Here is a 26,463-nt window from a genome sequence, read left to right on the forward strand (position 1 = left end):
GTGGGCGACGTAAAAGTTAAAAAATGAGATAGAGCCAACAGCACCCGGTGTTCCCAGGCGGTCACCCATCCAAGTACTAACCGGGCCCGATGTTGCTTAACTTCGGTGATCGGACGAGAAACCGGTGTATTCAACATGGTATGGCCGTTGGCGTCCTTATAACGTAGCCGCACGGCAGAAGAAGCATTCGCCCCTTCTCCCAACACACGCAATCGCCGTTTTCCGTGGCACATTTGACGCAAAGCCACGTCCTTCCACCTCGAAGGCGACGCGCAGTGCGGCGCGCCGCCACGTGGGTGAGACGCACAACACAGCACAGCTGCTCGTTGCACCGCCTGTCTATCATTCGTTTGGTTGGTGCGTGCGGCCTCCGACACTCGCGGGCGACGCATCTTGTGGGGCTTGCGCGTGGCCGGGCGGGCGGGGGGGGACCGCCGGCGGGGTGTGGCAGTGTCCCTGCTGGACCGACGGAAGCTTTCTCACCTGCCTGACACACGCCGCGCCGCGCTTTTCAGATATTTGCGTAATTTGCGCGGTGCACTCTCGCCTGTCCCCTCCCCTTCCGTCCCGACTTGTCTCGACTTTGCTCCGACTGCCGCTCGCTGCCGCTCGGGTCGCGGTCCATATGACGGCACAAGCACGACAAACATCTGCGAGACGGGCCGCGGGCCCTGACCGGGCGTGTCCGAGACGCCGTGGGCGGCCGTTGGGAGCTTACTAGAGCAGCGCTGTGGCGTGCCATGGAAACAAGGACAGAAGACACAGGAGGTTCGACAAAGCATCCAAAACAATAAGCCCCGTCGTATTCCGGAACACTTTCGCCGTTTCATACTGTTTTGTTATTTCCAGAGACACTTTGGAAATCTTCCTAGGCACACTCTTCTTCAAACTGAGTTTCTTAACATCGTACCTTATGCTTAATACAAACAGTTTTAAATCACTGTGGAAACATTCTTTGTCACATCGCAAAGGCAGCATGAAAAGAGGGCTGGCAGGGGTAGCGACTAAAAAGCAAAAAATGAAGGCAGCCCAGAGTTCCCAGGCGGTCACCGATCCGAGTACTAACGTTGTTGCTTGACTTCGGTGATCGGACGAGAAACGGCAGATTTTTTTTTTTTTTTTTCCTTCCTTTTTGTTTATTTATTTACTTTGTGGAATTTACCACTGCTACTAAACAGTAGGCCCTGACGTATTTCAGAACTCATCTGTCGATTCGTAGTGTGTTGTTATTTTCGAGGCGTTCTAGCACTCTTGTTTCGCGCATTCTTGCTCAAACTGAGTTCATTACTGTAGTTTCGTATCTTACGTTTGATACAGTACTTTAAAATGCTTGTGGGAAGCATCTTTGTCACACCTGAAAGTTAGTATGAAAAAGAGGCCTCCGCAGGTGTGGCGACGTAAAAGTTAAAAAATGAGATAGAGCCAACAGCACCCGGTGTTCCCAGGCGGTCACCCATCCAAGTACTAACCGGGCCCCGATGTTGCTTAACTTCGGGTGATCGGACGAGAACCGGTGTATTCAACATGGTATGGCCGTTGGCGTCCTTATAACGTAGCCCGCACGGCAGAAGAAAGCATTCGCCCCTTCTCCCAACACCACGCAATCGCCGTTTTCCGTGGCACATTTGACGCAAAGCACGTCCTTCCCACCCTCGAAGGCGACGCGCAGTGCGGCGCGCCGCCACGTGGGTGAGACGCACAACACAGCACAGCTGCTCGTTGCACCGCCTGTCTATCATTCGGTTTGGTTGGTGCGTGCGGCCTCCGACACTCGCGGGCGACGCATCTTGTGGGGCTTGCGCGTGGCCGGGGCGGCGGGGGGACCGCGCGGGGGTGTGGCAGTGTCCTGCTGGACCGACGGAAGCTTTCTCACCTGCCTGACACACGCCGCGCCCGCGCTTTTCAGATATTTGCGTAATTTGCGCGGTGCACTCTCGCCTGTCCCCTCCCCTTCCGTCCCGACTTGTCTCGACTTTGCTCGACTGCCGCTCGCTGCCGCTCGGGTCGCGGGTCCATATGACGGCACAAGCACGACAAACATCTGCGAGACGGGGCGCGGGCCTGACCGGCGTGTCCGAGACGCCGTGGCGGCCGTTGGGGAGCTACTAGAGCAGCGCTGTGGCGTGCCATGGAAACAAGGACAGAAGACACAGGAGGTTCGACAAAGCATCCAAAACAATAAGCCCCCGTCGTATTCCGGAACACTTTCGCCGTTTCATACTGTTTTGTTATTTCCAGAGACACTTTGGAAATCTTCCTAGGGCACACTCTTCTTCAAACTGAGTTTCTTAACATCGTACCTTATGCTTAATACAACAGTTTTAAATCACTGTGGAAACATCTTGTCACATCGCAAAGGCAGCATGAAAAGAGGGCTGGCAGGGGTAGCGACTAAAAAGCAAAAAATGAAGGCAGCCAGAGTTCCCAGGCGGTCACCGATCCGAGTACTAACGTTGTTGCTTGACTTCGGTGATCGGACGAGAACGGCAGATTTTTTTTTTTTTTTTTCCTTCCTTTTTGTTTATTTATTTACTTTGTGGGAATTTACCACTGCTACTAAACAGTAGGCCCTGACGTATTTCAGAACTCATCTGTCGATTCGTAGTGTGTTGTTATTTTCGAGGCGTTCTAAGCACTCTTGTTTCGCGCATTCTTGCTCAAACTGAGTTCATTACTGTAGTTTCGTATCTTACGTTTGATACAGTACTTTAAAATGCTTGTGGAAGCATCTTTGTCACACCTGAAAGTTAGTATGAAAAAGAGGCCTCGCAGGTGTGGGCGACGTAAAAGTTAAAAAATGAGATAGAGCCAACCAGCACCCGGTGTTCCCAGGCGGTCACCCATCCAAGTACTAACCGGGCCCGATGTTTGCTTAACTTCGGTGATCGGACGAGAACCGGTGTATTCAACATGGTATGGCCGTTGGCGTCCTTATAACGTAGCCGCACGGCAGAAGAAGCATTCGCCCCTTCTCCCAACACACGCAATCGCCGTTTTCCGTGGCACATTTGACGCAAAGCACGTCCTTCCACCTCGAAGGCGACGCGCAGTGCGGCGCGCCGCCACGTGGGTGAGACGCACAACACAGCACAGCTGCTCGTTGCACCGCCTGTCTATCATTCGTTTGGTTGGTGCGTGCGGCCTCCGACACTCGCGGGCGACGCATCTTGTGGGGCTTGCGCGTGGCCGGGCGGCGGGGGGACCGCGCGGGGTGTGGCAGTGTCCTGCTGGACCGACGGAAGCTTTCTCACCTGCCTGACACACGCCGCGCCGCGCTTTTCAGATATTTGCGTAATTTGCGCGGTGCACTCTCGCCTGTCCCCTCCCCTTCCGTCCCGACTTGTCTCGACTTTGCTCGACTGCCGCTCGCTGCCGCTCGGGTCGCGGTCCATATGACGGCACAAGCACGACAAACATCTGCGAGACGGGCGCGGGCCTGACCGGCGTGTCCGAGACGCCGTGGGCGGCCGTTGGGAGCTACTAGAGCAGCGCTGTGGCGTGCCATGGAAACAAGGACAGAAGACACAGGAGGTTCGACAAAGCATCCAAAACAATAAGCCCCGTCGTATTCCGGAACACTTTCGCCGTTTCATACTGTTTTGTTATTTCCAGAGACACTTTGGAAATCTTCCTAGGCACACTCTTCTTCAAACTGAGTTTCTTAACATCGTACCTTATGCTTAATACAACAGTTTTAAATCACTGTGGAAACATCTTTGTCACATCGCAAAGGCAGCATGAAAAGAGGGCTGGCAGGGGTAGCGACTAAAAAGCAAAAAATGAAGGCAGCCAGAGTTCCCAGGCGGTCACCGATCCGAGTACTAACGTTGTTGCTTGACTTCGGTGATCGGACGAGAACGGCAGATTTTTTTTTTTTTTTCCTTCCTTTTTGTTTATTTATTTACTTTGTGGAATTTACCACTGCTACTAAACAGTAGGCCCTGACGTATTTCAGAACTCATCTGTCGATTCGTAGTGTGTTGTTATTTTCGAGGCGTTCTAGCACTCTTGTTTCGCGCATTCTTGCTCAAACTGAGTTCATTACTGTAGTTTCGTATCTTACGTTTGATACAGTACTTTAAAATGCTTGTGGAAGCATCTTTGTCACACCTGAAAGTTAGTATGAAAAAGAGGCCTCGCAGGTGTGGCGACGTAAAAGTTAAAAAATGAGATAGAGCCAACAGCACCCGGTGTTCCCAGGCGGTCACCCATCCAAGTACTAACCGGGCCCGATGTTGCTTAACTTCGGTGATCGGACGAGAACCGGTGTATTCAACATGGTATGGCCGTTGGCGTCCTTATAACGTAGCCGCACGGCAGAAGAAGCATTCGCCCCTTCTCCCAACACACGCAATCGCCGTTTTCCGTGGCACATTTGACGCAAAGCACGTCCTTCCACCTCGAAGGCGACGCGCAGTGCGGCGCGCCGCCACGTGGGTGAGACGCACAACACAGCACAGCTGCTCGTTGCACCGCCTGTCTATCATTCGTTTGGTTGGTGCGTGCGGCCTCCGACACTCGCGGGCGACGCATCTTGTGGGGCTTGCGCGTGGCCGGGCGGCGGGGGGACCGCGCGGGGTGTGGCAGTGTCCTGCTGGACCGACGGAAGCTTTCTCACCTGCCTGACACACGCCGCGCCGCGCTTTTCAGATATTTGCGTAATTTGCGCGGTGCACTCTCGCCTGTCCCCTCCCCTTCCGTCCCGACTTGTCTCGACTTTGCTCGACTGCCGCTCGCTGCCGCTCGGGTCGCGGTCCATATGACGGCACAAGCACGACAAACATCTGCGAGACGGGCGCGGGCCTGACCGGCGTGTCCGAGACGCCGTGGGCGGCCGTTGGGAGCTACTAGAGCAGCGCTGTGGCGTGCCATGGAAACAAGGACAGAAGACACAGGAGGTTCGACAAAGCATCCAAAACAATAAGCCCCGTCGTATTCCGGAACACTTTCGCCGTTTCATACTGTTTTGTTATTTCCAGAGACACTTTGGAAATCTTCCTAGGCACACTCTTCTTCAAACTGAGTTTCTTAACATCGTACCTTATGCTTAATACAACAGTTTTAAATCACTGTGGAAACATCTTTGTCACATCGCAAAGGCAGCATGAAAAGAGGGCTGGCAGGGGTAGCGACTAAAAAGCAAAAAATGAAGGCAGCCAGAGTTCCCAGGCGGTCACCGATCCGAGTACTAACGTTGTTGCTTGACTTCGGTGATCGGACGAGAACGGCAGATTTTTTTTTTTTTTTCCTTCCTTTTTGTTTATTTATTTACTTTGTGGAATTTACCACTGCTACTAAACAGTAGGCCCTGACGTATTTCAGAACTCATCTGTCGATTCGTAGTGTGTTGTTATTTTCGAGGCGTTCTAGCACTCTTGTTTCGCGCATTCTTGCTCAAACTGAGTTCATTACTGTAGTTTCGTATCTTACGTTTGATACAGTACTTTAAAATGCTTGTGGAAGCATCTTTGTCACACCTGAAAGTTAGTATGAAAAAGAGGCCTCGCAGGTGTGGCGACGTAAAAGTTAAAAAATGAGATAGAGCCAACAGCACCCGGTGTTCCCAGGCGGTCACCCATCCAAGTACTAACCGGGCCCGATGTTGCTTAACTTCGGTGATCGGACGAGAACCGGTGTATTCAACATGGTATGGCCGTTGGCGTCCTTATAACGTAGCCGCACGGCAGAAGAAGCATTCGCCCCTTCTCCCAACACACGCAATCGCCGTTTTCCGTGGCACATTTGACGCAAAGCACGTCCTTCCACCTCGAAGGCGACGCGCAGTGCGGCGCGCCGCCACGTGGGTGAGACGCACAACACAGCACAGCTGCTCGTTGCACCGCCTGTCTATCATTCGTTTGGTTGGTGCGTGCGGCCTCCGACACTCGCGGGCGACGCATCTTGTGGGGCTTGCGCGTGGCCGGGCGGCGGGGGGACCGCGCGGGGTGTGGCAGTGTCCTGCTGGACCGACGGAAGCTTTCTCACCTGCCTGACACACGCCGCGCCGCGCTTTTCAGATATTTGCGTAATTTGCGCGGTGCACTCTCGCCTGTCCCCTCCCCTTCCGTCCCGACTTGTCTCGACTTTGCTCGACTGCCGCTCGCTGCCGCTCGGGTCGCGGTCCATATGACGGCACAAGCACGACAAACATCTGCGAGACGGGCGCGGGCCTGACCGGCGTGTCCGAGACGCCGTGGGCGGCCGTTGGGAGCTACTAGAGCAGCGCTGTGGCGTGCCATGGAAACAAGGACAGAAGACACAGGAGGTTCGACAAAGCATCCAAAACAATAAGCCCCGTCGTATTCCGGAACACTTTCGCCGTTTCATACTGTTTTGTTATTTCCAGAGACACTTTGGAAATCTTCCTAGGCACACTCTTCTTCAAACTGAGTTTCTTAACATCGTACCTTATGCTTAATACAACAGTTTTAAATCACTGTGGAAACATCTTTGTCACATCGCAAAGGCAGCATGAAAAGAGGGCTGGCAGGGGTAGCGACTAAAAAGCAAAAAATGAAGGCAGCCAGAGTTCCCAGGCGGTCACCGATCCGAGTACTAACGTTGTTGCTTGACTTCGGTGATCGGACGAGAACGGCAGATTTTTTTTTTTTTTTTCCTTCCTTTTTGTTTATTTATTTACTTTGTGGAATTTACCACTGCTACTAAACAGTAGGCCCTGACGTATTTCAGAACTCATCTGTCGATTCGTAGTGTGTTGTTATTTTCGAGGCGTTCTAGCACTCTTGTTTCGCGCATTCTTGCTCAAACTGAGTTCATTACTGTAGTTTCGTATCTTACGTTTGATACAGTACTTTAAAATGCTTGTGGAAGCATCTTTGTCACACCTGAAAGTTAGTATGAAAAAGAGGCCTCGCAGGTGTGGCGACGTAAAAGTTAAAAAATGAGATAGAGCCAACAGCACCCGGTGTTCCCAGGCGGTCACCCATCCAAGTACTAACCGGGCCCGATGTTGCTTAACTTCGGTGATCGGACGAGAACCGGTGTATTCAACATGGTATGGCCGTTGGCGTCCTTATAACGTAGCCGCACGGCAGAAGAAGCATTCGCCCCTTCTCCCAACACACGCAATCGCCGTTTTCCGTGGCACATTTGACGCAAAGCACGTCCTTCCACCTCGAAGGCGACGCGCAGTGCGGCGCGCCGCCACGTGGGTGAGACGCACAACACAGCACAGCTGCTCGTTGCACCGCCTGTCTATCATTCGTTTGGTTGGTGCGTGCGGCCTCCGACACTCGCGGGCGACGCATCTTGTGGGGCTTGCGCGTGGCCGGGCGGCGGGGGGACCGCGCGGGGTGTGGCAGTGTCCTGCTGGACCGACGGAAGCTTTCTCACCTGCCTGACACACGCCGCGCCGCGCTTTTCAGATATTTGCGTAATTTGCGCGGTGCACTCTCGCCTGTCCCCTCCCCTTCCGTCCCGACTTGTCTCGACTTTGCTCGACTGCCGCTCGCTGCCGCTCGGGTCGCGGTCCATATGACGGCACAAGCACGACAAACATCTGCGAGACGGGCGCGGGCCTGACCGGCGTGTCCGAGACGCCGTGGGCGGCCGTTGGGAGCTACTAGAGCAGCGCTGTGGCGTGCCATGGAAACAAGGACAGAAGACACAGGAGGTTCGACAAAGCATCCAAAACAATAAGCCCCGTCGTATTCCGGAACACTTTCGCCGTTTCATACTGTTTTGTTATTTCCAGAGACACTTTGGAAATCTTCCTAGGCACACTCTTCTTCAAACTGAGTTTCTTAACATCGTACCTTATGCTTAATACAACAGTTTTAAATCACTGTGGAAACATCTTTGTCACATCGCAAAGGCAGCATGAAAAGAGGGCTGGCAGGGGTAGCGACTAAAAAGCAAAAAATGAAGGCAGCCAGAGTTCCCAGGCGGTCACCGATCCGAGTACTAACGTTGTTGCTTGACTTCGGTGATCGGACGAGAACGGCAGATTTTTTTTTTTTTTTCCTTCCTTTTTGTTTATTTATTTACTTTGTGGAATTTACCACTGCTACTAAACAGTAGGCCCTGACGTATTTCAGAACTCATCTGTCGATTCGTAGTGTGTTGTTATTTTCGAGGCGTTCTAGCACTCTTGTTTCGCGCATTCTTGCTCAAACTGAGTTCATTACTGTAGTTTCGTATCTTACGTTTGATACAGTACTTTAAAATGCTTGTGGAAGCATCTTTGTCACACCTGAAAGTTAGTATGAAAAAGAGGCCTCGCAGGTGTGGCGACGTAAAAGTTAAAAAATGAGATAGAGCCAACAGCACCCGGTGTTCCCAGGCGGTCACCCATCCAAGTACTAACCGGGCCCGATGTTGCTTAACTTCGGTGATCGGACGAGAACCGGTGTATTCAACATGGTATGGCCGTTGGCGTCCTTATAACGTAGCCGCACGGCAGAAGAAGCATTCGCCCCTTCTCCCAACACACGCAATCGCCGTTTTCCGTGGCACATTTGACGCAAAGCACGTCCTTCCACCTCGAAGGCGACGCGCAGTGCGGCGCGCCGCCACGTGGGTGAGACGCACAACACAGCACAGCTGCTCGTTGCACCGCCTGTCTATCATTCGTTTGGTTGGTGCGTGCGGCCTCCGACACTCGCGGGCGACGCATCTTGTGGGGCTTGCGCGTGGCCGGGCGGCGGGGGGACCGCGCGGGGTGTGGCAGTGTCCTGCTGGACCGACGGAAGCTTTCTCACCTGCCTGACACACGCCGCGCCGCGCTTTTCAGATATTTGCGTAATTTGCGCGGTGCACTCTCGCCTGTCCCCTCCCCTTCCGTCCCGACTTGTCTCGACTTTGCTCGACTGCCGCTCGCTGCCGCTCGGGTCGCGGTCCATATGACGGCACAAGCACGACAAACATCTGCGAGACGGGCGCGGGCCTGACCGGCGTGTCCGAGACGCCGTGGGCGGCCGTTGGGAGCTACTAGAGCAGCGCTGTGGCGTGCCATGGAAACAAGGACAGAAGACACAGGAGGTTCGACAAAGCATCCAAAACAATAAGCCCCGTCGTATTCCGGAACACTTTCGCCGTTTCATACTGTTTTGTTATTTCCAGAGACACTTTGGAAATCTTCCTAGGCACACTCTTCTTCAAACTGAGTTTCTTAACATCGTACCTTATGCTTAATACAACAGTTTTAAATCACTGTGGAAACATCTTTGTCACATCGCAAAGGCAGCATGAAAAGAGGGCTGGCAGGGGTAGCGACTAAAAAGCAAAAAATGAAGGCAGCCAGAGTTCCCAGGCGGTCACCGATCCGAGTACTAACGTTGTTGCTTGACTTCGGTGATCGGACGAGAACGGCAGATTTTTTTTTTTTTTTCCTTCCTTTTTGTTTATTTATTTACTTTGTGGAATTTACCACTGCTACTAAACAGTAGGCCCTGACGTATTTCAGAACTCATCTGTCGATTCGTAGTGTGTTGTTATTTTCGAGGCGTTCTAGCACTCTTGTTTCGCGCATTCTTGCTCAAACTGAGTTCATTACTGTAGTTTCGTATCTTACGTTTGATACAGTACTTTAAAATGCTTGTGGAAGCATCTTTGTCACACCTGAAAGTTAGTATGAAAAAGAGGCCTCGCAGGTGTGGCGACGTAAAAGTTAAAAAATGAGATAGAGCCAACAGCACCCGGTGTTCCCAGGCGGTCACCCATCCAAGTACTAACCGGGCCCGATGTTGCTTAACTTCGGTGATCGGACGAGAACCGGTGTATTCAACATGGTATGGCCGTTGGCGTCCTTATAACGTAGCCGCACGGCAGAAGAAGCATTCGCCCCTTCTCCCAACACACGCAATCGCCGTTTTCCGTGGCACATTTGACGCAAAGCACGTCCTTCCACCTCGAAGGCGACGCGCAGTGCGGCGCGCCGCCACGTGGGTGAGACGCACAACACAGCACAGCTGCTCGTTGCACCGCCTGTCTATCATTCGTTTGGTTGGTGCGTGCGGCCTCCGACACTCGCGGGCGACGCATCTTGTGGGGCTTGCGCGTGGCCGGGCGGCGGGGGGACCGCGCGGGGTGTGGCAGTGTCCTGCTGGACCGACGGAAGCTTTCTCACCTGCCTGACACACGCCGCGCCGCGCTTTTCAGATATTTGCGTAATTTGCGCGGTGCACTCTCGCCTGTCCCCTCCCCTTCCGTCCCGACTTGTCTCGACTTTGCTCGACTGCCGCTCGCTGCCGCTCGGGTCGCGGTCCATATGACGGCACAAGCACGACAAACATCTGCGAGACGGGCGCGGGCCTGACCGGCGTGTCCGAGACGCCGTGGGCGGCCGTTGGGAGCTACTAGAGCAGCGCTGTGGCGTGCCATGGAAACAAGGACAGAAGACACAGGAGGTTCGACAAAGCATCCAAAACAATAAGCCCCGTCGTATTCCGGAACACTTTCGCCGTTTCATACTGTTTTGTTATTTCCAGAGACACTTTGGAAATCTTCCTAGGCACACTCTTCTTCAAACTGAGTTTCTTAACATCGTACCTTATGCTTAATACAACAGTTTTAAATCACTGTGGAAACATCTTTGTCACATCGCAAAGGCAGCATGAAAAGAGGGCTGGCAGGGGTAGCGACTAAAAAGCAAAAAATGAAGGCAGCCAGAGTTCCCAGGCGGTCACCGATCCGAGTACTAACGTTGTTGCTTGACTTCGGTGATCGGACGAGAACGGCAGATTTTTTTTTTTTTTTCCTTCCTTTTTGTTTATTTATTTACTTTGTGGAATTTACCACTGCTACTAAACAGTAGGCCCTGACGTATTTCAGAACTCATCTGTCGATTCGTAGTGTGTTGTTATTTTCGAGGCGTTCTAGCACTCTTGTTTCGCGCATTCTTGCTCAAACTGAGTTCATTACTGTAGTTTCGTATCTTACGTTTGATACAGTACTTTAAAATGCTTGTGGAAGCATCTTTGTCACACCTGAAAGTTAGTATGAAAAAGAGGCCTCGCAGGTGTGGCGACGTAAAAGTTAAAAAATGAGATAGAGCCAACAGCACCCGGTGTTCCCAGGCGGTCACCCATCCAAGTACTAACCGGGCCCGATGTTGCTTAACTTCGGTGATCGGACGAGAACCGGTGTATTCAACATGGTATGGCCGTTGGCGTCCTTATAACGTAGCCGCACGGCAGAAGAAGCATTCGCCCCTTCTCCCAACACACGCAATCGCCGTTTTCCGTGGCACATTTGACGCAAAGCACGTCCTTCCACCTCGAAGGCGACGCGCAGTGCGGCGCGCCGCCACGTGGGTGAGACGCACAACACAGCACAGCTGCTCGTTGCACCGCCTGTCTATCATTCGTTTGGTTGGTGCGTGCGGCCTCCGACACTCGCGGGCGACGCATCTTGTGGGGCTTGCGCGTGGCCGGGCGGCGGGGGGACCGCGCGGGGTGTGGCAGTGTCCTGCTGGACCGACGGAAGCTTTCTCACCTGCCTGACACACGCCGCGCCGCGCTTTTCAGATATTTGCGTAATTTGCGCGGTGCACTCTCGCCTGTCCCCTCCCCTTCCGTCCCGACTTGTCTCGACTTTGCTCGACTGCCGCTCGCTGCCGCTCGGGTCGCGGTCCATATGACGGCACAAGCACGACAAACATCTGCGAGACGGGCGCGGGCCTGACCGGCGTGTCCGAGACGCCGTGGGCGGCCGTTGGGAGCTACTAGAGCAGCGCTGTGGCGTGCCATGGAAACAAGGACAGAAGACACAGGAGGTTCGACAAAGCATCCAAAACAATAAGCCCCGTCGTATTCCGGAACACTTTCGCCGTTTCATACTGTTTTGTTATTTCCAGAGACACTTTGGAAATCTTCCTAGGCACACTCTTCTTCAAACTGAGTTTCTTAACATCGTACCTTATGCTTAATACAACAGTTTTAAATCACTGTGGAAACATCTTTGTCACATCGCAAAGGCAGCATGAAAAGAGGGCTGGCAGGGGTAGCGACTAAAAAGCAAAAAATGAAGGCAGCCAGAGTTCCCAGGCGGTCACCGATCCGAGTACTAACGTTGTTGCTTGACTTCGGTGATCGGACGAGAACGGCAGATTTTTTTTTTTTTTTCCTTCCTTTTTGTTTATTTATTTACTTTGTGGAATTTACCACTGCTACTAAACAGTAGGCCCTGACGTATTTCAGAACTCATCTGTCGATTCGTAGTGTGTTGTTATTTTCGAGGCGTTCTAGCACTCTTGTTTCGCGCATTCTTGCTCAAACTGAGTTCATTACTGTAGTTTCGTATCTTACGTTTGATACAGTACTTTAAAATGCTTGTGGAAGCATCTTTGTCACACCTGAAAGTTAGTATGAAAAAGAGGCCTCGCAGGTGTGGCGACGTAAAAGTTAAAAAATGAGATAGAGCCAACAGCACCCGGTGTTCCCAGGCGGTCACCCATCCAAGTACTAACCGGGCCCGATGTTGCTTAACTTCGGTGATCGGACGAGAACCGGTGTATTCAACATGGTATGGCCGTTGGCGTCCTTATAACGTAGCCGCACGGCAGAAGAAGCATTCGCCCCTTCTCCCAACACACGCAATCGCCGTTTTCCGTGGCACATTTGACGCAAAGCACGTCCTTCCACCTCGAAGGCGACGCGCAGTGCGGCGCGCCGCCACGTGGGTGAGACGCACAACACAGCACAGCTGCTCGTTGCACACCGCCTGTCTATCATTCGTTTGGTTGGTGCGTGCGGCCTCCGACACTCGCGGGCGACGCATCTTGTGGGGCTTGCGCGTGGCCGGGCGGCGGGGGGACCGCGCGGGGTGTGGCAGTGTCCTGCTGGACCGACGGAAGCTTTCTCACCTGCCTGACACACGCCGCGCCGCGCTTTTCAGATATTTGCGTAATTTGCGCGGTGCACTCTCGCCTGTCCCCTCCCCTTCCGTCCCGACTTGTCTCGACTTTGCTCGACTGCCGCTCGCTGCCGCTCGGGTCGCGGTCCATATGACGGCACAAGCACGACAAACATCTGCGAGACGGGCGCGGGCCTGACCGGCGTGTCCGAGACGCCGTGGGCGGCCGTTGGGAGCTACTAGAGCAGCGCTGTGGCGTGCCATGGAAACAAGGACAGAAGACACAGGAGGTTCGACAAAGCATCCAAAACAATAAGCCCCGTCGTATTCCGGAACACTTTCGCCGTTTCATACTGTTTTGTTATTTCCAGAGACACTTTGGAAATCTTCCTAGGCACACTCTTCTTCAAACTGAGTTTCTTAACATCGTACCTTATGCTTAATACAACAGTTTTAAATCACTGTGGAAACATCTTTGTCACATCGCAAAGGCAGCATGAAAAGAGGGCTGGCAGGGGTAGCGACTAAAAAGCAAAAAATGAAGGCAGCCAGAGTTCCCAGGCGGTCACCGATCCGAGTACTAACGTTGTTGCTTGACTTCGGTGATCGGACGAGAACGGCAGATTTTTTTTTTTTTTTCCTTCCTTTTTGTTTATTTATTTACTTTGTGGAATTTACCACTGCTACTAAACAGTAGGCCCTGACGTATTTCAGAACTCATCTGTCGATTCGTAGTGTGTTGTTATTTTCGAGGCGTTCTAGCACTCTTGTTTCGCGCATTCTTGCTCAAACTGAGTTCATTACTGTAGTTTCGTATCTTACGTTTGATACAGTACTTTAAAATGCTTGTGGAAGCATCTTTGTCACACCTGAAAGTTAGTATGAAAAAGAGGCCTCGCAGGTGTGGCGACGTAAAAGTTAAAAAATGAGATAGAGCCAACAGCACCCGGTGTTCCCAGGCGGTCACCCATCCAAGTACTAACCGGGCCCGATGTTGCTTAACTTCGGTGATCGGACGAGAACCGGTGTATTCAACATGGTATGGCCGTTGGCGTCCTTATAACGTAGCCGCACGGCAGAAGAAGCATTCGCCCCTTCTCCCAACACACGCAATCGCCGTTTTCCGTGGCACATTTGACGCAAAGCACGTCCTTCCACCTCGAAGGCGACGCGCAGTGCGGCGCGCCGCCACGTGGGTGAGACGCACAACACAGCACAGCTGCTCGTTGCACCGCCTGTCTATCATTCGTTTGGTTGGTGCGTGCGGCCTCCGACACTCGCGGGCGACGCATCTTGTGGGGCTTGCGCGTGGCCGGGCGGCGGGGGGACCGCGCGGGGTGTGGCAGTGTCCTGCTGGACCGACGGAAGCTTTCTCACCTGCCTGACACACGCCGCGCCGCGCTTTTCAGATATTTGCGTAATTTGCGCGGTGCACTCTCGCCTGTCCCCTCCCCTTCCGTCCCGACTTGTCTCGACTTTGCTCGACTGCCGCTCGCTGCCGCTCGGGTCGCGGTCCATATGACGGCACAAGCACGACAAACATCTGCGAGACGGGCGCGGGCCTGACCGGCGTGTCCGAGACGCCGTGGGCGGCCGTTGGGAGCTACTAGAGCAGCGCTGTGGCGTGCCATGGAAACAAGGACAGAAGACACAGGAGGTTCGACAAAGCATCCAAAACAATAAGCCCCGTCGTATTCCGGAACACTTTCGCCGTTTCATACTGTTTTGTTATTTCCAGAGACACTTTGGAAATCTTCCTAGGCACACTCTTCTTCAAACTGAGTTTCTTAACATCGTACCTTATGCTTAATACAACAGTTTTAAATCACTGTGGAAACATCTTTGTCACATCGCAAAGGCAGCATGAAAAGAGGGCTGGCAGGGGTAGCGACTAAAAAGCAAAAAATGAAGGCAGCCAGAGTTCCCAGGCGGTCACCGATCCGAGTACTAACGTTGTTGCTTGACTTCGGTGATCGGACGAGAACGGCAGATTTTTTTTTTTTTTTCCTTCCTTTTTGTTTATTTATTTACTTTGTGGAATTTACCACTGCTACTAAACAGTAGGCCCTGACGTATTTCAGAACTCATCTGTCGATTCGTAGTGTGTTGTTATTTTCGAGGCGTTCTAGCACTCTTGTTTCGCGCATTCTTGCTCAAACTGAGTTCATTACTGTAGTTTCGTATCTTACGTTTGATACAGTACTTTAAAATGCTTGTGGAAGCATCTTTGTCACACCTGAAAGTTAGTATGAAAAAGAGGCCTCGCAGGTGTGGCGACGTAAAAGTTAAAAAATGAGATAGAGCCAACAGCACCCGGTGTTCCCAGGCGGTCACCCATCCAAGTACTAACCGGGCCCGATGTTGCTTAACTTCGGTGATCGGACGAGAACCGGTGTATTCAACATGGTATGGCCGTTGGCGTCCTTATAACGTAGCCGCACGGCAGAAGAAGCATTCGCCCCTTCTCCCAACACACGCAATCGCCGTTTTCCGTGGCACATTTGACGCAAAGCACGTCCTTCCACCTCGAAGGCGACGCGCAGTGCGGCGCGCCGCCACGTGGGTGAGACGCACAACACAGCACAGCTGCTCGTTGCACCGCCTGTCTATCATTCGTTTGGTTGGTGCGTGCGGCCTCCGACACTCGCGGGCGACGCATCTTGTGGGGCTTGCGCGTGGCCGGGCGGCGGGGGGACCGCGCGGGGTGTGGCAGTGTCCTGCTGGACCGACGGAAGCTTTCTCACCTGCCTGACACACGCCGCGCCGCGCTTTTCAGATATTTGCGTAATTTGCGCGGTGCACTCTCGCCTGTCCCCTCCCCTTCCGTCCCGACTTGTCTCGACTTTGCTCGACTGCCGCTCGCTGCCGCTCGGGTCGCGGTCCATATGACGGCACAAGCACGACAAACATCTGCGAGACGGGCGCGGGCCTGACCGGCGTGTCCGAGACGCCGTGGGCGGCCGTTGGGAGCTACTAGAGCAGCGCTGTGGCGTGCCATGGAAACAAGGACAGAAGACACAGGAGGTTCGACAAAGCATCCAAAACAATAAGCCCCGTCGTATTCCGGAACACTTTCGCCGTTTCATACTGTTTTGTTATTTCCAGAGACACTTTGGAAATCTTCCTAGGCACACTCTTCTTCAAACTGAGTTTCTTAACATCGTACCTTATGCTTAATACAACAGTTTTAAATCACTGTGGAAACATCTTTGTCACATCGCAAAGGCAGCATGAAAAGAGGGCTGGCAGGGGTAGCGACTAAAAAGCAAAAAATGAAGGCAGCCAGAGTTCCCAGGCGGTCACCGATCCGAGTACTAACGTTGTTGCTTGACTTCGGTGATCGGACGAGAACGGCAGATTTTTTTTTTTTTTTCCTTCCTTTTTGTTTATTTATTTACTTTGTGGAATTTACCACTGCTACTAAACAGTAGGCCCTGACGTATTTCAGAACTCATCTGTCGATTCGTAGTGTGTTGTTATTTTCGAGGCGTTCTAGCACTCTTGTTTCGCGCATTCTTGCTCAAACTGAGTTCATTACTGTAGTTTCGTATCTTACGTTTGATACAGTACTTTAAAATGCTTGTGGAAGCATCTTTGTCACACCTGAAAGTTAGTATGAAAAAGAGGCCTCGCAGGTGTGGCGACGTAAAAGTTAAAAAATGAGATAGAGCCAACAGCACCCGGTGTTCCCAGGCGGTCACCCATCCAAGTACTAACCGGGCCCGATGTTGCTTAACTTCGGTGATCGGACGAGAACCGGTGTATTCAACATGGTATGGCCGTTGGCGTCCTTATAACGTAGCCGCACGGCAGAAGAAGCATTCGCCCCTTCTCCCAACACACGCAATCGCCGTTTTCCGTGGCACATTTGACGCAAAGCACGTCCTTCCACCTCGAAGGCGACGCGCAGTGCGGCGCGCCGCCACGTGGGTGAGACGCACAACACAGCACAGCTGCTCGTTGCACCGCCTGTCTATCATTCGTTTGGTTGGTGCGTGCGGCCTCCGACACTCGCGGGCGACGCATCTTGTGGGGCTTGCGCGTGGCCGGGCGGCGGGGGGACCGCGCGGGGTGTGGCAGTGTCCTGCTGGACCGACGGAAGCTTTCTCACCTGCCTGACACACGCCGCGCCGCGCTTTTCAGATATTTGCGTAATTTGCGCGGTGCACTCTCGCCTGTCCCCTCCCCTTCCGTCCCGACTTGTCTCGACTTTGCTCGACTGCCGCTCGCTGCCGCTCGGGTCGCGGTCCATATGACGGCACAAGCACGACAAACATCTGCGAGACGGGCGCGGGCCTGACCGGCGTGTCCGAGACGCCGTGGGCGGCCGTTGGGAGCTACTAGAGCAGCGCTGTGGCGTGCCATGGAAACAAGGACAGAAGACACAGGAGGTTCGACAAAGCATCCAAAACAATAAGCCCCGTCGTATTCCGGAACACTTTCGCCGTTTCATACTGTTTTGTTATTTCCAGAGACACTTTGGAAATCTTCCTAGGCACACTCTTCTTCAAACTGAGTTTCTTAACATCGTACCTTATGCTTAATACAACAGTTTTAAATCACTGTGGAAACATCTTTGTCACATCGCAAAGGCAGCATGAAAAGAGGGCTGGCAGGGGTAGCGACTAAAAAGCAAAAAATGAAGGCAGCCAGAGTTCCCAGGCGGTCACCGATCCGAGTACTAACGTTGTTGCTTGACTTCGGTGATCGGACGAGAACGGCAGATTTTTTTTTTTTTTTCCTTCCTTTTTGTTTATTTATTTACTTTGTGGAATTTACCACTGCTACTAAACAGTAGGCCCTGACGTATTTCAGAACTCATCTGTCGATTCGTAGTGTGTTGTTATTTTCGAGGCGTTCTAGCACTCTTGTTTCGCGCATTCTTGCTCAAACTGAGTTCATTACTGTAGTTTCGTATCTTACGTTTGATACAGTACTTTAAAATGCTTGTGGAAGCATCTTTGTCACACCTGAAAGTTAGTATGAAAAAGAGGCCTCGCAGGTGTGGCGACGTAAAAGTTAAAAAATGAGATAGAGCCAACAGCACCCGGTGTTCCCAGGCGGTCACCCATCCAAGTACTAACCGGGCCCGATGTTGCTTAACTTCGGTGATCGGACGAGAACCGGTGTATTCAACATGGTATGGCCGTTGGCGTCCTTATAACGTAGCCGCACGGCAGAAGAAGCATTCGCCCCTTCTCCCAACACACGCAATCGCCGTTTTCCGTGGCACATTTGACGCAAAGCACGTCCTTCCACCTCGAAGGCGACGCGCAGTGCGGCGCGCCGCCACGTGGGTGAGACGCACAACACAGCACAGCTGCTCGTTGCACCGCCTGTCTATCATTCGTTTGGTTGGTGCGTGCGGCCTCCGACACTCGCGGGCGACGCATCTTGTGGGGCTTGCGCGTGGCCGGGCGGCGGGGGGACCGCGCGGGGTGTGGCAGTGTCCTGCTGGACCGACGGAAGCTTTCTCACCTGCCTGACACACGCCGCGCCGCGCTTTTCAGATATTTGCGTAATTTGCGCGGTGCACTCTCGCCTGTCCCCTCCCCTTCCGTCCCGACTTGTCTCGACTTTGCTCGACTGCCGCTCGCTGCCGCTCGGGTCGCGGTCCATATGACGGCACAAGCACGACAAACATCTGCGAGACGGGCGCGGGCCTGACCGGCGTGTCCGAGACGCCGTGGGCGGCCGTTGGGAGCTACTAGAGCAGCGCTGTGGCGTGCCATGGAAACAAGGACAGAAGACACAGGAGGTTCGACAAAGCATCCAAAACAATAAGCCCCGTCGTATTCCGGAACACTTTCGCCGTTTCATACTGTTTTGTTATTTCCAGAGACACTTTGGAAATCTTCCTAGGCACACTCTTCTTCAAACTGAGTTTCTTAACATCGTACCTTATGCTTAATACAACAGTTTTAAATCACTGTGGAAACATCTTTGTCACATCGCAAAGGCAGCATGAAAAGAGGGCTGGCAGGGGTAGCGACTAAAAAGCAAAAAATGAAGGCAGCCAGAGTTCCCAGGCGGTCACCGATCCGAGTACTAACGTTGTTGCTTGACTTCGGTGATCGGACGAGAACGGCAGATTTTTTTTTTTTTTTCCTTCCTTTTTGTTTATTTATTTACTTTGTGGAATTTACCACTGCTACTAAACAGTAGGCCCTGACGTATTTCAGAACTCATCTGTCGATTCGTAGTGTGTTGTTATTTTCGAGGCGTTCTAGCACTCTTGTTTCGCGCATTCTTGCTCAAACTGAGTTCATTACTGTAGTTTCGTATCTTACGTTTGATACAGTACTTTAAAATGCTTGTGGAAGCATCTTTGTCACACCTGAAAGTTAGTATGAAAAAGAGGCCTCGCAGGTGTGGCGACGTAAAAGTTAAAAAATGAGATAGAGCCAACAGCACCCGGTGTTCCCAGGCGGTCACCCATCCAAGTACTAACCGGGCCCGATGTTGCTTAACTTCGGTGATCGGACGAGAACCGGTGTATTCAACATGGTATGGCCGTTGGCGTCCTTATAACGTAGCCGCACGGCAGAAGAAGCATTCGCCCCTTCTCCCAACACACGCAATCGCCGTTTTCCGTGGCACATTTGACGCAAAGCACGTCCTTCCACCTCGAAGGCGACGCGCAGTGCGGCGCGCCGCCACGTGGGTGAGACGCACAACACAGCACAGCTGCTCGTTGCACCGCCTGTCTATCATTCGTTTGGTTGGTGCGTGCGGCCTCCGACACTCGCGGGCGACGCATCTTGTGGGGCTTGCGCGTGGCCGGGCGGCGGGGGGACCGCGCGGGGTGTGGCAGTGTCCTGCTGGACCGACGGAAGCTTTCTCACCTGCCTGACACACGCCGCGCCGCGCTTTTCAGATATTTGCGTAATTTGCGCGGTGCACTCTCGCCTGTCCCCTCCCCTTCCGTCCCGACTTGTCTCGACTTTGCTCGACTGCCGCTCGCTGCCGCTCGGGTCGCGGTCCATATGACGGCACAAGCACGACAAACATCTGCGAGACGGGCGCGGGCCTGACCGGCGTGTCCGAGACGCCGTGGGCGGCCGTTGGGAGCTACTAGAGCAGCGCTGTGGCGTGCCATGGAAACAAGGACAGAAGACACAGGAGGTTCGACAAAGCATCCAAAACAATAAGCCCCGTCGTATTCCGGAACACTTTCGCCGTTTCATACTGTTTTGTTATTTCCAGAGACACTTTGGAAATCTTCCTAGGCACACTCTTCTTCAAACTGAGTTTCTTAACATCGTACCTTATGCTTAATACAACAGTTTTAAATCACTGTGGAAACATCTTTGTCACATCGCAAAGGCAGCATGAAAAGAGGGCTGGCAGGGGTAGCGACTAAAAAGCAAAAAATGAAGGCAGCCAGAGTTCCCAGGCGGTCACCGATCCGAGTACTAACGTTGTTGCTTGACTTCGGTGATCGGACGAGAACGGCAGATTTTTTTTTTTTTTCCTTCCTTTTTGTTTATTTATTTACTTTGTGGAATTTACCACTGCTACTAAACAGTAGGCCCTGACGTATTTCAGAACTCATCTGTCGATTCGTAGTGTGTTGTTATTTTCGAGGCGTTCTAGCACTCTTGTTTCGCGCATTCTTGCTCAAACTGAGTTCATTACTGTAGTTTCGTATCTTACGTTTGATACAGTACTTTAAAATGCTTGTGGAAGCATCTTTGTCACACCTGAAAGTTAGTATGAAAAAGAGGCCTCGCAGGTGTGGCGACGTAAAAGTTAAAAAATGAGATAGAGCCAACAGCACCCGGTGTTCCCAGGCGGTCACCCATCCAAGTACTAACCGGGCCCGATGTTGCTTAACTTCGGTGATCGGACGAGAACCGGTGTATTCAACATGGTATGGCCGTTGGCGTCCTTATAACGTAGCCGCACGGCAGAAGAAGCATTCGCCCCTTCTCCCAACACACGCAATCGCCGTTTTCCGTGGCACATTTGACGCAAAGCACGTCCTTCCACCTCGAAGGCGACGCGCAGTGCGGCGCGCCGCCACGTGGGTGAGACGCACAACACAGCACAGCTGCTCGTTGCACCGCCTGTCTATCATTCGTTTGGTTGGTGCGTGCGGCCTCCGACACTCGCGGGCGACGCATCTTGTGGGGCTTGCGCGTGGCCGGGCGGCGGGGGGACCGCGCGGGGTGTGGCAGTGTCCTGCTGGACCGACGGAAGCTTTCTCACCTGCCTGACACACGCCGCGCCGCGCTTTTCAGATATTTGCGTAATTTGCGCGGTGCACTCTCGCCTGTCCCCTCCCCTTCCGTCCCGACTTGTCTCGACTTTGCTCGACTGCCGCTCGCTGCCGCTCGGGTCGCGGTCCATATGACGGCACAAGCACGACAAACATCTGCGAGACGGGCGCGGGCCTGACCGGCGTGTCCGAGACGCCGTGGGCGGCCGTTGGGAGCTACTAGAGCAGCGCTGTGGCGTGCCATGGAAACAAGGACAGAAGACACAGGAGGTTCGACAAAGCATCCAAAACAATAAGCCCCGTCGTATTCCGGAACACTTTCGCCGTTTCATACTGTTTTGTTATTTCCAGAGACACTTTGGAAATCTTCCTAGGCACACTCTTCTTCAAACTGAGTTTCTTAACATCGTACCTTATGCTTAATACAACAGTTTTAAATCACTGTGGAAACATCTTTGTCACATCGCAAAGGCAGCATGAAAAGAGGGCTGGCAGGGGTAGCGACTAAAAAGCAAAAAATGAAGGCAGCCAGAGTTCCCAGGCGGTCACCGATCCGAGTACTAACGTTGTTGCTTGACTTCGGTGATCGGACGAGAACGGCAGATTTTTTTTTTTTTTCCTTCCTTTTTGTTTATTTATTTACTTTGTGGAATTTACCACTGCTACTAAACAGTAGGCCCTGACGTATTTCAGAACTCATCTGTCGATTCGTAGTGTGTTGTTATTTTCGAGGCGTTCTAGCACTCTTGTTTCGCGCATTCTTGCTCAAACTGAGTTCATTACTGTAGTTTCGTATCTTACGTTTGATACAGTACTTTAAAATGCTTGTGGAAGCATCTTTGTCACACCTGAAAGTTAGTATGAAAAAGAGGCCTCGCAGGTGTGGCGACGTAAAAGTTAAAAAATGAGATAGAGCCAACAGCACCCGGTGTTCCCAGGCGGTCACCCATCCAAGTACTAACCGGGCCCGATGTTGCTTAACTTCGGTGATCGGACGAGAACCGGTGTATTCAACATGGTATGGCCGTTGGCGTCCTTATAACGTAGCCGCACGGCAGAAGAAGCATTCGCCCCTTCTCCCAACACACGCAATCGCCGTTTTCCGTGGCACATTTGACGCAAAGCACGTCCTTCCACCTCGAAGGCGACGCGCAGTGCGGCGCGCCGCCACGTGGGTGAGACGCACAACACAGCACAGCTGCTCGTTGCACCGCCTGTCTATCATTCGTTTGGTTGGTGCGTGCGGCCTCCGACACTCGCGGGCGACGCATCTTGTGGGGCTTGCGCGTGGCCGGGCGGCGGGGGGACCGCGCGGGGTGTGGCAGTGTCCTGCTGGACCGACGGAAGCTTTCTCACCTGCCTGACACACGCCGCGCCGCGCTTTTCAGATATTTGCGTAATTTGCGCGGTGCACTCTCGCCTGTCCCCTCCCCTTCCGTCCCGACTTGTCTCGACTTTGCTCGACTGCCGCTCGCTGCCGCTCGGGTCGCGGTCCATATGACGGCACAAGCACGACAAACATCTGCGAGACGGGCGCGGGCCTGACCGGCGTGTCCGAGACGCCGTGGGCGGCCGTTGGGAGCTACTAGAGCAGCGCTGTGGCGTGCCATGGAAACAAGGACAGAAGACACAGGAGGTTCGACAAAGCATCCAAAACAATAAGCCCCGTCGTATTCCGGAACACTTTCGCCGTTTCATACTGTTTTGTTATTTCCAGAGACACTTTGGAAATCTTCCTAGGCACACTCTTCTTCAAACTGAGTTTCTTAACATCGTACCTTATGCTTAATACAACAGTTTTAAATCACTGTGGAAACATCTTTGTCACATCGCAAAGGCAGCATGAAAAGAGGGCTGGCAGGGGTAGCGACTAAAAAGCAAAAAATGAAGGCAGCCAGAGTTCCCAGGCGGTCACCGATCCGAGTACTAACGTTGTTGCTTGACTTCGGTGATCGGACGAGAACGGCAGATTTTTTTTTTTTTTTCCTTCCTTTTTGTTTATTTATTTACTTTGTGGAATTTACCACTGCTACTAAACAGTAGGCCCTGACGTATTTCAGAACTCATCTGTCGATTCGTAGTGTGTTGTTATTTTCGAGGCGTTCTAGCACTCTTGTTTCGCGCATTCTTGCTCAAACTGAGTTCATTACTGTAGTTTCGTATCTTACGTTTGATACAGTACTTTAAAATGCTTGTGGAAGCATCTTTGTCACACCTGAAAGTTAGTATGAAAAAGAGGCCTCGCAGGTGTGGCGACGTAAAAGTTAAAAAATGAGATAGAGCCAACAGCACCCGGTGTTCCCAGGCGGTCACCCATCCAAGTACTAACCGGGCCCGATGTTGCTTAACTTCGGTGATCGGACGAGAACCGGTGTATTCAACATGGTATGGCCGTTGGCGTCCTTATAACGTAGCCGCACGGCAGAAGAAGCATTCGCCCCTTCTCCCAACACACGCAATCGCCGTTTTCCGTGGCACATTTGACGCAAAGCACGTCCTTCCACCTCGAAGGCGACGCGCAGTGCGGCGCGCCGCCACGTGGGTGAGACGCACAACACAGCACAGCTGCTCGTTGCACCGCCTGTCTATCATTCGTTTGGTTGGTGCGTGCGGCCTCCGACACTCGCGGGCGACGCATCTTGTGGGGCTTGCGCGTGGCCGGGCGGCGGGGGGACCGCGCGGGGTGTGGCAGTGTCCTGCTGGACCGACGGAAGCTTTCTCACCTGCCTGACACACGCCGCGCCGCGCTTTTCAGATATTTGCGTAATTTGCGCGGTGCACTCTCGCCTGTCCCCTCCCCTTCCGTCCCGACTTGTCTCGACTTTGCTCGACTGCCGCTCGCTGCCGCTCGGGTCGCGGTCCATATGACGGCACAAGCACGACAAACATCTGCGAGACGGGCGCGGGCCTGACCGGCGTGTCCGAGACGCCGTGGGCGGCCGTTGGGAGCTACTAGAGCAGCGCTGTGGCGTGCCATGGAAACAAGGACAGAAGACACAGGAGGTTCGACAAAGCATCCAAAACAATAAGCCCCGTCGTATTCCGGAACACTTTCGCCGTTTCATACTGTTTTGTTATTTCCAGAGACACTTTGGAAATCTTCCTAGGCACACTCTTCTTCAAACTGAGTTTCTTAACATCGTACCTTATGCTTAATACAACAGTTTTAAATCACTGTGGAAACATCTTTGTCACATCGCAAAGGCAGCATGAAAAGAGGGCTGGCAGGGGTAGCGACTAAAAAGCAAAAAATGAAGGCAGCCAGAGTTCCCAGGCGGTCACCGATCCGAGTACTAACGTTGTTGCTTGACTTCGGTGATCGGACGAGAACGGCAGATTTTTTTTTTTTTTTCCTTCCTTTTTGTTTATTTATTTACTTTGTGGAATTTACCACTGCTACTAAACAGTAGGCCCTGACGTATTTCAGAACTCATCTGTCGATTCGTAGTGTGTTGTTATTTTCGAGGCGTTCTAGCACTCTTGTTTCGCGCATTCTTGCTCAAACTGAGTTCATTACTGTAGTTTCGTATCTTACGTTTGATACAGTACTTTAAAATGCTTGTGGAAGCATCTTTGTCACACCTGAAAGTTAGTATGAAAAAGAGGCCTCGCAGGTGTGGCGACGTAAAAGTTAAAAAATGAGATAGAGCCAACAGCACCCGGTGTTCCCAGGCGGTCACCCATCCAAGTACTAACCGGGCCCGATGTTGCTTAACTTCGGTGATCGGACGAGAACCGGTGTATTCAACATGGTATGGCCGTTGGCGTCCTTATAACGTAGCCGCACGGCAGAAGAAGCATTCGCCCCTTCTCCCAACACACGCAATCGCCGTTTTCCGTGGCACATTTGACGCAAAGCACGTCCTTCCACCTCGAAGGCGACGCGCAGTGCGGCGCGCCGCCACGTGGGTGAGACGCACAACACAGCACAGCTGCTCGTTGCACCGCCTGTCTATCATTCGTTTGGTTGGTGCGTGCGGCCTCCGACACTCGCGGGCGACGCATCTTGTGGGGCTTGCGCGTGGCCGGGCGGCGGGGGGACCGCGCGGGGTGTGGCAGTGTCCTGCTGGACCGACGGAAGCTTTCTCACCTGCCTGACACACGCCGCGCCGCGCTTTTCAGATATTTGCGTAATTTGCGCGGTGCACTCTCGCCTGTCCCCTCCCCTTCCGTCCCGACTTGTCTCGACTTTGCTCGACTGCCGCTCGCTGCCGCTCGGGTCGCGGTCCATATACGGCACAAGCACGACAAACATCTGCGAGACGGGCGCGGGCCTGACCGGCGTGTCCGAGACGCCGTGGGCGGCCGTTGGGAGCTACTAGAGCAGCGCTGTGGCGTGCCATGGAAACAAGGACAGAAGACACAGGAGGTTCGACAAAGCATCCAAAACAATAAGCCCCGTCGTATTCCGGAACACTTTCGCCGTTTCATACTGTTTTGTTATTTCCAGAGACACTTTGGAAATCTTCCTAGGCACACTCTTCTTCAAACTGAGTTTCTTAACATCGTACCTTATGCTTAATACAACAGTTTTAAATCACTGTGGAAACATCTTTGTCACATCGCAAAGGCAGCATGAAAAGAGGGCTGGCAGGGGTAGCGACTAAAAAGCAAAAAATGAAGGCAGCCAGAGTTCCCAGGCGGTCACCGATCCGAGTACTAACGTTGTTGCTTGACTTCGGTGATCGGACGAGAACGGCAGATTTTTTTTTTTTTTTCCTTCCTTTTTGTTTATTTATTTACTTTGTGGAATTTACCACTGCTACTAAACAGTAGGCCCTGACGTATTTCAGAACTCATCTGTCGATTCGTAGTGTGTTGTTATTTTCGAGGCGTTCTAGCACTCTTGTTTCGCGCATTCTTGCTCAAACTGAGTTCATTACTGTAGTTTCGTATCTTACGTTTGATACAGTACTTTAAAATGCTTGTGGAAGCATCTTTGTCACACCTGAAAGTTAGTATGAAAAAGAGGCCTCGCAGGTGTGGCGACGTAAAAGTTAAAAAATGAGATAGAGCCAACAGCACCCGGTGTTCCCAGGCGGTCACCCATCCAAGTACTAACCGGGCCCGATGTTGCTTAACTTCGGTGATCGGACGAGAACCGGTGTATTCAACATGGTATGGCCGTTGGCGTCCTTATAACGTAGCCGCACGGCAGAAGAAGCATTCGCCCCTTCTCCCAACACACGCAATCGCCGTTTTCCGTGGCACATTTGACGCAAAGCACGTCCTTCCACCTCGAAGGCGACGCGCAGTGCGGCGCGCCGCCACGTGGGTGAGACGCACAACACAGCACAGCTGCTCGTTGCACCGCCTGTCTATCATTCGTTTGGTTGGTGCGTGCGGCCTCCGACACTCGCGGGCGACGCATCTTGTGGGGCTTGCGCGTGGCCGGGCGGCGGGGGGACCGCGCGGGGTGTGGCAGTGTC

At 52.8% G+C, this 26,463-nt stretch overlaps 20 non-coding genes across 20 annotated transcripts; all 20 read right to left on the bottom strand.

Annotated features, from left to right (window-relative positions):
• Window positions 1-32: 32 nt before the first annotated feature.
• On the bottom strand, window positions 33-152 carry LOC126224911 (5S ribosomal RNA). The gene has a single exon (XR_007543601.1). It is a non-coding gene; the product is annotated as a 5S ribosomal RNA (ribosomal RNA).
• Window positions 153-1,420: 1,268 nt separating this feature from the next.
• On the bottom strand, window positions 1,421-1,541 carry LOC126224914 (5S ribosomal RNA). Its single transcript, XR_007543602.1, has one exon. It is a non-coding gene; the product is annotated as a 5S ribosomal RNA (ribosomal RNA).
• A 1,265-nt stretch (window positions 1,542-2,806) lies between these two features.
• LOC126224915 (5S ribosomal RNA) lies at window positions 2,807-2,927 on the bottom strand. The gene has a single exon (XR_007543603.1). It is a non-coding gene; the product is annotated as a 5S ribosomal RNA (ribosomal RNA).
• A 1,248-nt stretch (window positions 2,928-4,175) lies between these two features.
• LOC126224896 (5S ribosomal RNA) lies at window positions 4,176-4,294 on the bottom strand. Its single transcript, XR_007543587.1, has one exon. It is a non-coding gene; the product is annotated as a 5S ribosomal RNA (ribosomal RNA).
• Window positions 4,295-5,542: 1,248 nt separating this feature from the next.
• LOC126224908 (5S ribosomal RNA) lies at window positions 5,543-5,661 on the bottom strand. Its single transcript, XR_007543598.1, has one exon. It is a non-coding gene; the product is annotated as a 5S ribosomal RNA (ribosomal RNA).
• A 1,249-nt stretch (window positions 5,662-6,910) lies between these two features.
• Window positions 6,911-7,029, bottom strand: LOC126224916 (5S ribosomal RNA). The gene has a single exon (XR_007543604.1). It is a non-coding gene; the product is annotated as a 5S ribosomal RNA (ribosomal RNA).
• Window positions 7,030-8,277: 1,248 nt separating this feature from the next.
• Window positions 8,278-8,396, bottom strand: LOC126224917 (5S ribosomal RNA). The gene has a single exon (XR_007543605.1). It is a non-coding gene; the product is annotated as a 5S ribosomal RNA (ribosomal RNA).
• Window positions 8,397-9,644: 1,248 nt separating this feature from the next.
• Window positions 9,645-9,763, bottom strand: LOC126224918 (5S ribosomal RNA). Its single transcript, XR_007543606.1, has one exon. It is a non-coding gene; the product is annotated as a 5S ribosomal RNA (ribosomal RNA).
• Window positions 9,764-11,011: 1,248 nt separating this feature from the next.
• Window positions 11,012-11,130, bottom strand: LOC126224897 (5S ribosomal RNA). Its single transcript, XR_007543588.1, has one exon. It is a non-coding gene; the product is annotated as a 5S ribosomal RNA (ribosomal RNA).
• Window positions 11,131-12,378: 1,248 nt separating this feature from the next.
• LOC126224898 (5S ribosomal RNA) lies at window positions 12,379-12,497 on the bottom strand. The gene has a single exon (XR_007543589.1). It is a non-coding gene; the product is annotated as a 5S ribosomal RNA (ribosomal RNA).
• Window positions 12,498-13,747: 1,250 nt separating this feature from the next.
• Window positions 13,748-13,866, bottom strand: LOC126224899 (5S ribosomal RNA). The gene has a single exon (XR_007543590.1). It is a non-coding gene; the product is annotated as a 5S ribosomal RNA (ribosomal RNA).
• A 1,248-nt stretch (window positions 13,867-15,114) lies between these two features.
• LOC126224900 (5S ribosomal RNA) lies at window positions 15,115-15,233 on the bottom strand. The gene has a single exon (XR_007543591.1). It is a non-coding gene; the product is annotated as a 5S ribosomal RNA (ribosomal RNA).
• Window positions 15,234-16,481: 1,248 nt separating this feature from the next.
• Window positions 16,482-16,600, bottom strand: LOC126224902 (5S ribosomal RNA). Its single transcript, XR_007543592.1, has one exon. It is a non-coding gene; the product is annotated as a 5S ribosomal RNA (ribosomal RNA).
• Window positions 16,601-17,848: 1,248 nt separating this feature from the next.
• Window positions 17,849-17,967, bottom strand: LOC126224903 (5S ribosomal RNA). The gene has a single exon (XR_007543593.1). It is a non-coding gene; the product is annotated as a 5S ribosomal RNA (ribosomal RNA).
• A 1,248-nt stretch (window positions 17,968-19,215) lies between these two features.
• Window positions 19,216-19,334, bottom strand: LOC126224904 (5S ribosomal RNA). The gene has a single exon (XR_007543594.1). It is a non-coding gene; the product is annotated as a 5S ribosomal RNA (ribosomal RNA).
• A 1,247-nt stretch (window positions 19,335-20,581) lies between these two features.
• On the bottom strand, window positions 20,582-20,700 carry LOC126224905 (5S ribosomal RNA). Its single transcript, XR_007543595.1, has one exon. It is a non-coding gene; the product is annotated as a 5S ribosomal RNA (ribosomal RNA).
• Window positions 20,701-21,947: 1,247 nt separating this feature from the next.
• Window positions 21,948-22,066, bottom strand: LOC126224906 (5S ribosomal RNA). The gene has a single exon (XR_007543596.1). It is a non-coding gene; the product is annotated as a 5S ribosomal RNA (ribosomal RNA).
• A 1,248-nt stretch (window positions 22,067-23,314) lies between these two features.
• On the bottom strand, window positions 23,315-23,433 carry LOC126224907 (5S ribosomal RNA). The gene has a single exon (XR_007543597.1). It is a non-coding gene; the product is annotated as a 5S ribosomal RNA (ribosomal RNA).
• A 1,248-nt stretch (window positions 23,434-24,681) lies between these two features.
• Window positions 24,682-24,800, bottom strand: LOC126224909 (5S ribosomal RNA). The gene has a single exon (XR_007543599.1). It is a non-coding gene; the product is annotated as a 5S ribosomal RNA (ribosomal RNA).
• A 1,247-nt stretch (window positions 24,801-26,047) lies between these two features.
• Window positions 26,048-26,166, bottom strand: LOC126224910 (5S ribosomal RNA). Its single transcript, XR_007543600.1, has one exon. It is a non-coding gene; the product is annotated as a 5S ribosomal RNA (ribosomal RNA).
• Window positions 26,167-26,463: the final 297 nt, after the last annotated feature.

Source organism: Schistocerca nitens, unplaced genomic scaffold, assembly GCF_023898315.1.
Source record: "Schistocerca nitens isolate TAMUIC-IGC-003100 unplaced genomic scaffold, iqSchNite1.1 HiC_scaffold_278, whole genome shotgun sequence".
NCBI classification, from domain to species: Eukaryota; Metazoa; Arthropoda; class Insecta; order Orthoptera; family Acrididae; genus Schistocerca; species Schistocerca nitens.